Raw genomic sequence first — 14,774 nt, 5'->3', positions numbered from 1 at the left:
TTTTTCTGAATTATAATAACTGTTAGATATCTGTAGTTTCCTGTTTACGTGGTGTTGAAAATGATGTCGTAAAAATTTGCTACATAAGCGCGTTTGAATAATGAGTGATGATTCTTCTCAGCAATTAGGCCGATAATTACGTGCGCTTCTCCTGCCTGGGCAAATGCTCTTGACAGGTGCATTCTCATTCTTTAGAGGTTCCGGAATAATTTTCTTAGGATTATTACTGATGCACCTTATTATACGTCAAAAATGCTGTTCTACACAAGGATCTGAAGTTGCCAACCGTTCGTGAATTTATCAACGAAGAAAATGGAAAATTCTTCAATAAAGCATGTTGAAATAACATGCTCAAGTCTGTAGCCAATTTGAACTTCGTAATTGTAGAAGACTTATATGTCAGACTTAATGCAACTCCCCTCCTCCTCTGCTGTATTCCGAGATAAGTATCTTAATTTCTCCATTTATGACTGTATTTCCTAGCGTAATTTTTCCTTTTCTTTAACTTATTTTTATCGTCCAAAACCGAGAGGAGAAAATTATGCGAGTAATTTAATTATCGAAGAATGTAGCTGGCGTAAGAACATAAGAAATTAAAAGTAGTAATGTGTATATTACTGGTAACTATCACAATATTATTTATTTAAAATAAATCCGGTCCACCAGCGGCCGAGCGTTAAAGTCGATGAACACTGGTCGTTCGGTCCGAGGTTCGAATCCCGCGAACGGGCTGGCTGCACGGGCGTTTTCGTGGTTTTCCCCATGTGTAAGGTGCATACGAGCCAGTTTTCCTTAGAAAATCCTCCACGAAGACATGCCTTCCTTTAAGCAGATAGCCATGGAGGCTGCTTTACCATAATCACATAAATAAACAAAACAAACAATAAAATAAATCCATATTCCAATGAGAATACATAGTAATATTAATATTATAATATCAGGTGGATATTGAGACGATATCCGACAGATATCAGTCCCAAAGACGCATCAGATGAATGAGTCATGCCCATAGTTTTCAAGGGGGACATCGGAGGAATGAAGGAAAATGAAGGTGAACAAAAGTCCCTAATTTTGAAAGATCCAACACATTCTTTTGAAATCAAAAAGAGTGAATTAAATTTTTATTTCTGAATAGAATTTTTAACCTGTCAAAAATATCTGAAATGATATATGACATGGTGGAAGGAAAGAAACAAAAACTTTCCTAGCGGATGTGACTGTGACTTTTTTCTAATAAAAAATTTCAATATCGTTTTAATTTCAAAAAACCATCTAAAGAAAAAGAAATACTATTTGAAAAACTTAAGTTTTAGATTATATAACCGATATTATTCAAATACTGCAGCAGATGTTACATAAATTCAGTTTGTTTTATGTGGTTACAGCAAAGTCTCGAGGGCTATAACCCTAAGAGGAGGGATGCCTTCTTGGAGGACATTCTAATGCAAAATGACTCTTATGCACGTTACACAAGGGGAAAACCACGAAAACGCCCATGCAGCCAGCCCGTTCGCGGAACTCAAATCTCGAACCGAACTATCAGTGCTCAAAGCTGGCGGGTTTACACAAATTCAAAAAAAAAGGCAAAAGTGTTCGTTAAAAATAATTCAACGTTTAGAAATCAAAAGTTTTTAGTTTTCCTTTTTCTCATATATTACATCAGAATTTGAAAAATTTGCTTTGATTAGTTTAAAAACTTTGCAAATATCTATAAAATACCACTTTGTAAATGCTTTATAAAAAATTCCATAGGATTTCGCCAAGCAATATTTCTTTAGAATTCTGCTCTGAGAAAATTTTGGAAATTAGTAGAAAATTTTATATAGAAGCTATAGAGTATTATCAGTAACATTCTATAGGAATTTCTATAGAGATCTATGGGCTTCTATTAAAATGATTCATAAGGAATACCAGAATCGGCCAAAATTAGTATATGCTTCCCCAGCATGGAATGCAGCTTCAAACGCAATCATTAATCTCTTTCAGATTATTCGAGAATAAATTTACAAATTCGTAAAATTAATGACTGTATTAAATTGGATATTTTTTATTTTACAGAACATTTCCATGACAACGAATGAAATTTCCAGTGCTCTGAACAAGAATCTGGAAATTTAATACCGACATTTATAAGCAGTCGACCCCCTTTCTACAAACCCGCGCATTAAGCGGCGAGGATATTTTGAAAAGAAATTCCGCTGGACGCTCTTATTCGACTTAACGAACTAACTCCTTCAATTTTAGCGCAAGTCGTTCATCATATTCATTACGTCGCCAAATTGGCGACATTGTGTTCGAAGTGATTAATGAGAGCGGTGGCGGCGATTCAAAAGTGCAAATGACCGCCGCCAAACACATGCCGGGCATGCCACGAAGGTTTATCACCGTTTCTACCTGGAAATTAGTAATTCCTCAAAATAGTTTGTTTCTGAAGGGGAAATAAGTTATGACAAAAGTGCCTACTCACCAGATGAAATGGCAGCGCCTCAGGAAGCGATGATGAGCAGGCTCAGAGCGTGAAGTTTGTAACGTGAAAGGGTCGAAAGTGCAGAAATTCCATCGCTTGGTTTATAACAATTATCCACTAGTTCCTCCGGCATTTGCTTAATACGCTAAGGGCGTACAACTCAGCAAAACTCATTACAAGCATCAAAAACTTGCATTCGTTAAGCTAAATGAGACAAACAGAATAAGTTCAGTTTGTTAATTAGCTGTTTAATTTAAGCAAAGCATGAGAAGGTTAACCGCATAAGGGAAGAATGCCTTCGTGGAAGACTTTTTATGAAACACTTGCTCATATTTATGATATATATAATACAAAAAGCAAAATGTCCGTACATCTAGCTAGTTCCCCGGGATTGGAAGTTAGGGCTCAGCAATCTAATCTGTTCGCCCAATGGCAGGTTATTAAAATTTATCTTTGCAAGCATTAAGTGTTTGTACATAAACATTTGTTACTCAATCACGTAACTGATGAGTCGACTGAATTTTACATATCGTTGTTGTGACTTATCTTACTTGCCTGACAATAACCAGCAGAACAAATAGACGAATTTTATCGTAACGGGGATGCAGGACTGCGTATGTCTTCAGCATGTGTACCTGATAGATGACGGTATGACTTTTTTGACTAGTTCCGTTCGAAATTTGATGGCGAATTTCTTGATGTACAGGTTCAAAGGTCTGCCATCCCCCTTCCTTACTGCCCAAACACTCGAAAGAACTTTCGGTTCGCCATGTATTTTAAGTGCCCTCATGCCACGACAAACTTATGCTTTCAATGATCCAAGCTTTTCCCAGGATTCGAATTCGGGCCCAGCGATGTGACAACCGGCAACGCTAACCACTATGCCAATCACATTGGCCAGTTTTGTATGTAAGCATACAAAGTAGTTGTCCTCACATGCGTTCTGAGTTTTAGCCCTATTCCCGACAAAAATAATAATTAAAAAATTGGAAAGACCAAAATATTTCAAATATCTCGTTTTTAACAATACGAATGAACTACACATTTACCATTTCACATGAAAGAATGACTTGAAAAACAAGGTAGAGAATGATGAAATCATATGATGCGAGAAGTTGTAAAATTAAGACTAATTACTATTAAAATTGAACTGTGTTTAATTAGCAGTCTGTTCGTGTGAATTAGCATCTTCCCATTTACCAAAACTTTTACACAAAATAAAGAAAAGGTTGAAAAAAGCTAAAACTTTTTAATGCTACGTCTTATAGGTACAACTAAAATTGAACAAAACTTTACCGCTATTTGCGAGATGATTGATGTTTAAATAGGCACAACGTAACAAATAGCTTCAATGTATAAACAAACTATTTACCCGAGATCGCTAAACCTTACCACTAGCAAATACAAGAAATCGCTCAACAAAATCAGATTGGCAGACAGATGGACAGCCCAAAAAATCAGTCTTATTTTCGGGTGCACTGGCAAAGCTCTCTTCTTAAATTGCACGCTCGCTGCTACTTAAACGTCACCTAGTTTTCATTTTGTTGAAGGTTGATTGAAGAAACAGAAGCTACTGGAAAGATTCAATCTAAAAATTACGTGCTATCTCAACAATTTGCTGTTTTCGTTTAAAACTGAGTTTAAAAGAAAGAGATTTTGCATCAGTTAGAAGCAGGAAGACTATTTAGTTTTCAGTAAGTGGTAGTTGGAAGAATCAAAAGAACTCCGCTGTTAAACTACGCTATTTGAATACGGCAAAGCATGAAAAGGTTATCTGCCTTGGCAGAAGATGCTTTCGGGGAGGATTTTTGATGGTAAACTGGTTCGTATTCAAGTTAACACATGGGGAAAACAAAACATGCTTCCCTGGATAAATCCCGGGTTGACATTCTTCAGTGGTCTTAACCAATCGACGATTGGTGCAGTGTTCCAAGCACTTTGCTTGCTACTGTAGAGTATCAGGGTACATGATATTTGGATGTAGCAATTTTTGACGCACTTTTGGAAGGTTTTTGTCATTGGGCCTGAGATTATATAATTATGATTACAGCATTCGAAAATGTGATGCTTTATGACTTTCATACAAGCGGGAAAATCAGTAACAAAACAATAGTTCTACAGAATACCGGAAAAGGTGTAAAAGATACTTTTCTTGATGAAAGTTGCTGGAACTGCTTCAATGCCACCAATAGCTGAGCTAACTCACTGACAGCTACATTTCATTCATCGGCAATATCTCTATGTGGAGGCAGCTATTTCGGCTATTTAACGCATACAACAAATGATTTGTTTATTTCATAACAGAAAGCACTTCTTTACCTGGTAATTTTGTAGTCGTTGAGCAGTTTAGTAATTTTCAAATAATTCATAGTCTAAACATCGATACAGTCTGTCAGTTCTTCAACATACGTGAAATAAGTCAAAACTAACTGCTTTTGTAACATAAGAATCTTTATTTTAACATAGGCTGTGTGTATGAAAATTAAAAGCAATTTTAATAAAACGGATTTTGCTAATAGGCTGTATCGAACTAGGATTATTTTGCTCAAAGTACACTATGGCTATCTGCCTGAAAGGAGGTCTGCCTTCGTAGAAGATTTTCTAAGTGAAACTGGCTGGTATTTATGTTAATAGTGGATAAATTACTCACTACTTACGTTACACATAAAGAAAACTACCCATGCACCAAGATTTTAATTTGGATAGAACTACCAATATCTAGCGGTTTTAGCCACTTGGTCGATCGCTTGTAGGCCTACTAATAGGACTGGATTCGATTACGATAAATTACACAACAGCCATCTGCATAAGAGAAGGGATGCGTTCGTGAAGTAAGCAAACCTAGCTCGTAGTCTCGTCACTCATATTTTACTAATATAGAACTTGCATTTAATTAAGAACATAAAAGGTTGTAATTTTCGATTTGGCATCATGATTTCAAGACAGATCCCGTTTTATTATAATATATCAGTATTAAAGTAAAAGTGGAAGGAACCAAACAGCGGACAAAACGGATAAGACGGCTGAATACTGTCAGTTCGATATGAGTTCAAGTTCCGATGATATTTCGATATTGTTTGTTTCAGTTTCGGTTGCAAGTTATCTATGTAACCAGCGTCATGGAAAGGGAAAATAACTAAATAAAATTGAAGAATTAAGGGACTGTTTCAAGCTCAAGTCAGAATTTTCTTTACATATTTTAACATATATATCGATTGTACATATATGTTGTCAAAAATTAGCGACGTAGAAGTAAATACGTATCTTTTTCTTTCCCCCCGCCCGCAATATTTTGCTTGGCGAATTTTCCTTTTCGCTCTGTTTCACGCGCGAAGTTTTTGTTCGCCTTATTTTCACATACAGTTAGTCAATAAAGTCTGCGTACATCAAGAAAAGTAATATCAAATCCAAATTTTAAGGTGCGAAAAGGGTAGTTTCTTAAAGTTTTATTTTATAAATATTTAGTTTCAATAAGGGACTTTGAAATTATTTAACTGTAATATTTTTATATCTAATAATTTATGCACACTAATTTTTAAAAGATAAGTGGCCAGAAATCAAAGCCAATAAAGTTTGCGTACAACGCGAAGGAGGCAGGGGATTTCTTATCTAACTTTTAAACTTCAAACTTGAGAATGCAAAGAAGGTTACACTTTCAAGGTCATTGACTTCCGAAGCAAATTTCACGTTGGTTGGAAATTGCTATTTCTATTTTCTTTGACGAAAATGACAACCAATAAAGAAATTCCTTTAGTTACGAGACAACTAATTATCAAATTGAGAGATGAAGGTAAAACTCTTAGTTATATTGATAAAAACCATTGAAAAACCATTTTCTAGTGTGCAAAGAGTTATTCAAAACTATCTTGACACTGGTAGTCTTGCTGTAAAACCAAGATGTGGGAGACCGAAGAAGCTAACGCAGAGAGAAGAAAGAAAAATTCTTTTACGAATTAAACAAAATCCTAAACTTTCTGCTGCAAGCATTGCAAAAGACATTTTTTTAACTAGCAACAAGGAAATTTCTCCTGAAACTGTACGAAATGTGCTGCGAAAGTCCGATTATCATGGACGCTAAGGTCTAAGCCATACATTTCCGAGACAAATAGAAAGAAAAGAATTGCTTTTGCCAAAACATATTTAAACTCTTCGCAGGACTTCTGGAACAATGTAATTTGGTCAGATGAAAGTAAATTTACAATATTTAAAGTTAATGGCGACCCTATTGTATGGAGAAAACCAGGAAACCAGGAACTGAATCTGAGAAATTTAAATCCAACTGCCAAACATGGAGTTGGCGGTGTGATGGTATGGGGGTGTATGTCGTCGAAAGGAGTTGGAAATTTTCACATTATTGATAAAGTCAGGGATAAGTATGTTTACCTGGATATCCTGAAGAAATATCTACGAGACAGTGCCCGAAATTTAAAACTTTCTAATACCTTTACTTTCCAGCAAGACAACGACCCGAAACATACAGCTAAAACTGTGAAGGAATATCTCCTCTATCACACTCCAAGACAGTTGCGTACTCCTCCACAGTTACCAGACCTCAATCCAATCGAACATTTGTGGGCAAAATTGGAGAAACGAATTAGAAAACACAATATTACGTCGCGAAATAAGCTAATTAGTAAATTGCAGGAATAATGGGCGAAATTTACGTCGGATGACACTGAAAAACTAGTTCAGTCAATGCCCAGACGACTGCAAGCTGTTTTGAAGAATAAAGGATATCCTACAAAGTATTGAAGTAATGTAAAAAACTTATGTTTTGCTTTTTTTTAAAGTGTACGCAGACTTATTGGAGGGAATTTCTGAGTTTTTTTTAACAAAATATATTTTTGAAAAAATGTAAAAAGTATTACACTGATATTATTTACTTTTTATTTAAGCTTACAATTTTAGCTAATAGAAGAATAAAAATGCAATGATTAAAATACATTTTTCTATGCTTTAAGTGTTTTTTTAATTTAAAATTTAGTCTGTGCGCAGACTTTTGTGACTAACTGTATACCCAAAACCACAGGGACTATTTGCCCAGGTGGCTAAAGCACTCTCCGGAAATCATCAACTCCTGTGTTCTACCTTAATCATGTGGGAGTCTTAATAATCTGTCTCCTCAACAGTTCTTTGCAAAGACATATCATGTAGTTTGCTTCTCCAAAAGCATTGAGCTTTTTATAGGTAATACCTTTTCGAAGTTACTTAAAATTAATGCTAAATAAGAACTGAATTTTGCCATTTATTAAGCAAGTCTAGTCTTCAACCTCCCCTTAAACTGATGTAATTATAAAAGCACTTTCTTACCTGAAAGTATAATAGTTTCTTCAATATGAACACAAAGATTAGCATGTAAATGTCACATCTCATGGCCGTGTCCCCTTTTGCTATACATCGCTGCTTGTGTGTGGGGGGGGAGTTTAATTACATCCTCCTTAATAATTCGATAATAAGCAGCAACCGTTAATTACACTAATAGTATATTATCTTTTTGATTAACCGGTAACAAAACACGTCTGGTCAATATTGACGTATAGATAGATACTAAATTAAATCACTTCCGTGGAAGTTTCCGTATACTCCACAGCTGTTTGTTTTTAATTTCGTTTTCCCCCACTATCTTCGGGTGAATCCTATTTGTTTTAGAAGGCATAAAATTCCGGAGAAATATTCTGGGCATTGTGTAATAGGTTTAACCTCCTTTCTGGGGATACTTTAATATCTTAACCATTTGAACAAACTGATATATTCTTTTGTTTAGAGGAAAAGCTAGCGTTGGTAATGCAAAGATAACATGCTGCAGAATTAAATGAATCGGTAACTGAAGTTTTATGGCAAACAGAAATGACATGTTTCGGCTTTGTTTTGCTTCCCTTTGAGTAAGTTAGAGGTAATTTATTGGCTTTTCTCTGAAAGTTGAAGATCTAAAATAAGCATTTCGAACAGAAAGGCTGTGATGTTTATAATAATTCTTCAAACTGCATTGTAAATTTGAGCATATTGTTGACACTACTGCAAAATAATGAATCTGGAAAAGCGCGTTTTGGACAATCGTTAAAATTTGTACGTGCTTAGCTTTGTGAAAACTCCAGTTGCGATTTCTACGATGTGTTTATGAATCTCTGCGGAATTTGGAATTTAACAAAAAAGAATGCATATTTAAATGGCGGCGTTGGTTGAGTGCAGGATTCTTGTGAGCATGGTTGCCAAAGTATCGCATATTCTGAAAATTTGGCGACTTATACTAAGGTGGTTGCTTTAATACGTAAATACTTTCAGTTGTTTATCTGCTTCTTTTTAAAAAAATTATTTCAAACATTAAAACTTGATTCTGTTACACAGCAACAACAGTTAAACTTTTTACTAAGAAAAGAAATATTTTTATGATTTCATATTGTTTTTAATTTTGGAACGTTCAAAAAATCTACTATTTATATTTATTAAAATATTATATATACTCGAAAATACTCAGTAACATGGCAGTTACTGAGTAATTCTGTGCATGTGTAAATGTAGTTATTTCTGATTATAAAAATTACGAGTTCGAATTTTTTAACGTGTTTTCACGACTCAGTTTTCAAATAGCAAATTACCAAACGTAGTATGCATCCAGACATTAAATTATAATGAGAAGCAAACAGATGCCTTTTTTTTATATCAGGTTTTAAACTCATACTCGACAATTACGTTATTCTTGAAAATTTGGAAGACCCAGGTTCTAGACGACGTACTGATTGAAAATATTCCTATTAAAATAAAATAATAAAAATATTGTACTAATTCACATTAAACTCAATTTAAATGTTCTATCTTCCTGAATCAAGTTTAGATTTCCAGTCGATGCATACCAAAATATACATTTTGTGTCTATACATTTCAATAATATTCCAGTATAAAAATAAATAAGATATAAATAACCTTTTGGAAAACTCCAAAACTTATTGTGTTTTTCCCACTCTTATTTAATTCTCTGATTTATCATTAAATGGATAATAAATTTTTAACTGAATTATAACTGAGACTCAATCAATAGATGAACATCAAAAGTTTTGGATCTTGTTAAAGCATGCTAGTTGTGCGAAGCATTCGATTTTTTGTTGAGGATAATAAGCAAATCACAGGTCACATCAAAACGTCCGTCATGTAAGATTCGGCGAAACATCCAAGGTATTTCTGTCTTATGCTTTTGTGGTGTAATGATCAGCATATCAGTTCAGTAATTCAAAAGATTCCAACTCCAGTAAATGATTCCGGTTCCCAGCAAATGCACATTTTGAATTTTTCTACAAAGCTTCGCTCCAATCGCTCTTCTCATCACATTACTAAAGAAGACTGTTGACTTTTCTCGTCTTGAAATTAAAATCTGAAAAGAAACATAACATTATTTGTGAATAATCAGTTTTGAAATCCCCATCTCAAACAAAATTGCCCAAAAACATACGACTGTGCGCTTTGTTATAAAGTTTTAGATAATAAAAAATGCAGCATTGTTCAAAAGACAACATTGTTGAAATGGCGAAATTGTTGAAGCAACATTGTTGAAAAGGCAACATTAGCGAACAACATTGTTGAAAACTAGAGGATCTTATCGAATTTTTGTTTCATAAACTGACACTTTTATTTTAAATAATGTTAGTCTGAATGTAATAGCAAATCACCTCTTCTTTCCAAATCAAGTATTCATGTAATTGCGAAAATACTTTTCAATGAAACAGAAATGTTATCTTAAAGGGGGGCATATAAATGCATGCAAAGATGTAGAAGTGTGTGATTATAATCCAGTATTTGGTTTCTTGATGTTTAAATAGGACAAGAAATTGTTATTAAAGGTTAATAGGATAAGAATTGTGTTTTTAGCTTCTTTTATAGTCTATTGCTTCGTAAATCATATCTAATGTTACCATTCTTATAGTTTTAATTTAGATAATGTAAATAAATATTTCTTTCTAAATATCTATTCAAATATTAAAATATTGTAAGTAAATAACTAAAAAGTATGCATTCACTAGTTTACATTATGACAAGGAAACATTTCTGCGGGATACATTGAAAAACACATTTAAATACAAGTAATTAGCAATGTTCTAAACATAGCATTATAATGGTTAAATAAAGCTAATTAAATTTGTTCCTAAACATAACATAGCGATTGCGAAAATGCATGAAGTTGTCACTGTAATAACCTAAATGTTATTTTGTAAAAACAGCATAATTTTTCCCCCATTTTAAATAGGAGAAACTGTTTTCTGAATTGTGTTGCACACATCAAAAAGTTTTGAGACGTTCTATTAGAACTTCATAATGTTTTGTTGTAATTACCAATCTTTAATATCTTCTTATAAATATAGGCAAATCGTTCATTGTTAGTAAAATGGAAAATAAATTATCCTTTGTTGGAAAATTCGTCAATTATGCTATTGTTGGCCAAGATTATGAGCTGTCTTTATATGCTATTCATCGTGAGATCAAAACCGTGTTTTGTATTTGTAAGCAGATTATTGTGTTTGAAGCCATAATTAAATCAATCTTCCATTATCGGAAATTTTAACAAAACATATTTCTGTCTTGGAAAATTGTATAAAATATAATAATAGACCTTAAGGTCTTTCGTAGCAAAGAATATTAGAAATAAATTTTATGAGTCGCTGATGTTTAATTTATTCTCTGACTTATTGATTTGGATAAAGGTTTTTTTTGCACGAACTCTGAAAATTAATATTAACTTTATTTTCAGTAATTTAGATGTATAACTGCCATATTTGCGAATTAAATATCTCTTAAATAAGGCATAGTTTTCAATACCTTATTCCTGTAAGTTTCAATAATATTCAGTGTCATTGTCTTATCTCTATAACTGCCGTACTAATCATTATAATGTCGCTTAAACAATGCATGTTTTGCAGTAACTTATACAGACTACAATTTCAATATCTTTAGTTTCAGTATCTCATTCTTATAACATTTTCAACATTTAGCTTCAGTATCTTATCTGTACAACTTTTAGGCAGATTTGCAGTAATCACTGTAAGTCAAGCCAAGTCCTATGCTAGTGAATTTAATGTATCTTATGTAATGTATGTTTTTCAGTAACTTACACACATTTCAATAATTTTCAATTTCAGTATTCTCGTAATTCAATTTCAATATTTAGTATTCTCGTAACAGTTTCAATAACAATCATCTTCGATATTTTTTCTCTATTGCGTAATATGAATTTATTGTCGCTTAAATAATGCATGCTTTCATATAAAAAAGAATAATTATGTGAACTTTAGTTCAATAACTTATCATTATAAAAATTTCAATAAATTTCAATTTCAGTAATTTATTCTCGTAACAGTGTCAATAACATTTAACTTCAGTATCTTTTCTCTATAACTGCCGTATTATGAATTTATTGTCTCTTAAATAAGGCATAGTTATCAAACAAGAAAGAATAATTATGTAAACTTTATTTCAATAACTTATAACAATTTCAGTAATTTAGCCTTGTAGCAATTTAAATAACATTTACTTTTTCAGCATGTTATATCTGCCATATAATTTAATATCGATTAAAGAATGCATGTTTTTCAGTAACTTATTCTTATAATAATAATTTCAGTAAATTTATGTTTAAATAACTTAACCCTATAATAATTTCAGTAAAATTCAATTATCAGAAAATTTCAGTAAAATTTCAGTAAAATTCAATTATATGATATCTTCCATACTTACGAATTTAATGTCGCTTAAATAATATATGTTTTCAAGAAACATATCTTTATAACTTTTTTCGGTACTTTTCCGTTTCGCCGGCGCAAATGTCGCCAAGCAGACTTTGTTGGCGACAACATACAGTATAAACAGAAAAAATGTTAACAAATGTTAGTTCTAATAATTTTTTATTTTGAAGGCATAAACATTTTAATATGGTTTCATCATTTAAATTGATCTCATCTCGCGTAAACTGCGCTACAAAAATCTAATTCTCTCAGTAATTATTTACATTAATTTCAAGTTAAATCTTAATTTGGAATAAAAGTTTAAATGCAAGAATTATTTCAATTCGTACTAATAGCTTACTCAGAAATTATGTAAAACCGTAGTGCTTTACTTCGCTAGTGCATTCTCATTAGAATGAATGAATTTAACTCTTGATTTTGTTTTTTCTATATTTTCGCCTTCGGTTGAGCGATGTGATTGCATCTAATTGACTTAATTACCGCGAATTGTCTTAGGGCATAAAATTTAATTATCTTTGTAAATATTCTCTGTAATTGTATGCCAGTATTGAAAAAAGCAATAAATCTGGTACGAAATGGCTATTTGTGTTTTAAAAAGGAGGCGTAAAAGGTTACCAGCGAAGATATTCCGTTTGACATCAGTTGTACCATTATTGGCGACTTTATCGTTTGCGCCTGCGAAACGGAAAAGTACCCTTTTTTCAATATTTGCTTGTAGTAATGTCAATAATTAATCCGAATAACTGCCATATTTGGGAGTATAATATTGCTTAAAAGTGCATTTTAATGCCTAATACCTGTCCCATATTTTAAAACTTCCAATTTTAATATCTAATCCTTGTAACAGTTTCAATTAACTTATAACAATTTTGATAATTTACCCCAGTAACTGTCATATTTGTCACTCTTGATATCCCTTTTATTTTTTATTTCCTTGTACGAAGTATTGTAATCACGAAAAATTCCGGGTATCGTATTTCAACGAAAATATCCATTTTGACCGCTATCGAATGCAATTTAATGATGTTTTTGTGTAACATCCGTACGTAAAGACAGAATAAAGGACTCTTTTTCCCCAAAAGAATTACAAAACTGATTTAAAATGGATTCAGAAGAGATTTTTTTTCGTGGCGTCTGTACGTACGTTCGTAATAAACATCTTACTATTCTGTACGTATGTATGTATGTATCTCGCATAGCTCAAAAACGAGTAACTTCAGAACGTTGAAATTTTGTGTATAGGACTGCTATAATACGCAGCTGTGCACTTCCCATTCTGGCTGCAATTGGCCGCTTCAAAAGTATGTAAATATATATACCCACTTTGTTACTCGGCTCAGTGAGCTGAGTTTTTTTTTTAAATTTTTCTATGTTGGTAAATTGTGCAAAAATTACTGAATTATATTTTTCTTATCTTCCGGTTAAGGTTTCTATGCCTTTAGTTAATCTGCATGCAATGGTTGTAGAATTTTCAACAATTTAAAAGATGTTTAAGTGCGGCTAAGCATATTTTTTCAAACCATAACAGCCATATTTGTTTACATTTAAAACTTAGCAGAATAGTGAATTAAGTCAGTTTCTTCACCCTTAGTGTCTTTTTGCCAAGTGAGACCAAAAGGAAACTTTTAGTTCTGTGCACCAAAAAAATCTGCCATCTTGCCTGCTTGCCGAATTGCTTGTTTTTTCATAGGAACTGTATATTTTTCTATATCTTTCAATTTTTAAAGAAAATATTTTGAGGATTTATGTATTTTTGCATTACCTCGACGTGAGAATTGAATGAGAAATCTATCTCTTATTAAATTCGAAGAAATAAATTTAGATGAAATGCAACAAAAATGCGTATAATTCAGTGTTCCATTCAAGGAAGTCATGTGGTGTCCGCATCAGATTTTTTATAACCTTTCGCTATAACAGTTTTAGTAATTTTCAATATGTCAGTAATGTATCCCTATAACTATCATATTTTGTGAGTTTAAAATAGCTCTTAAAATGCATAGTTTTCAGTAGCCTGTTTAATTAAATATAATAACTTTAAATTTCAATAATTTTTTTCTTACAACAATTTTAATTAATTTATGTTTGAATAACCATTTCAATAACGTACTCTGTATCCGCCATATTTGTGAATTTAGTGTCGCTTAAATAATATATGCATTTTTGTTCACAGATGGTGATTTTGTTTTCATAATCCAAAAATTAATGTCTCAGCCTAAATAATTTATGCCGAGGCAAAATAAGAAGTTTTGTCATTTCATTTACGTAATAAATTTCCGTTTTAATCTTTCATATTAAAAATTACCAGTCTACCTGTAACATGTAATTTAATAAAAGTCTGTTCTCGTTTAGCAACTTATTTTTGCTTCAGTTTTTGTTTGGATAGCAATTTTTCATAACTTGACTCATTTTGCACATTTGCTTCGAATTCTGTTTTATTGGATTTTGCAGTGTTCTCCAGGAAATTGCGTTTTTAAGTAAATAGCTCCCAATGATTTGATAATTGTAAATACAAATCTTCTTTCTCTGTTTATATAAAATATATTATTTTAGATATTAAACTCGAACCGAAATAAAGATTA

General features: G+C 32.5%; 1 protein-coding gene and 1 long non-coding RNA gene across 2 annotated transcripts in view; one reads left to right on the top strand and one right to left on the bottom strand.

Annotated features, from left to right (window-relative positions):
* LOC118190198 (uncharacterized) overlaps window positions 1-14,774 on the top strand; it is a 206,935-nt gene that overhangs the window by 123,220 nt on the left and 68,941 nt on the right. The window lies entirely within an intron of this gene.
* Window positions 7,393-14,774, bottom strand: part of LOC118190209 (uncharacterized) — a 101,016-nt gene continuing 93,634 nt past the window's right edge. The window contains exon 3 of the long non-coding RNA XR_004758382.2: window positions 7,393-9,833. This is a non-coding gene — a long non-coding RNA (uncharacterized LOC118190209). The remainder of the gene's footprint in view (window positions 9,834-14,774) is intronic.

This window comes from Stegodyphus dumicola, chromosome 10 (genome assembly GCF_044657685.1).
Source record: "Stegodyphus dumicola isolate Sdum_Otavi_A_Nest chromosome 10, ASM4465768v1".
NCBI classification, from domain to species: domain Eukaryota; kingdom Metazoa; phylum Arthropoda; class Arachnida; order Araneae; family Eresidae; genus Stegodyphus; species Stegodyphus dumicola.
Note: the sequence above shows the minus strand (reverse complement) of the source record. Positions and strands in the feature narration are given on the sequence as shown.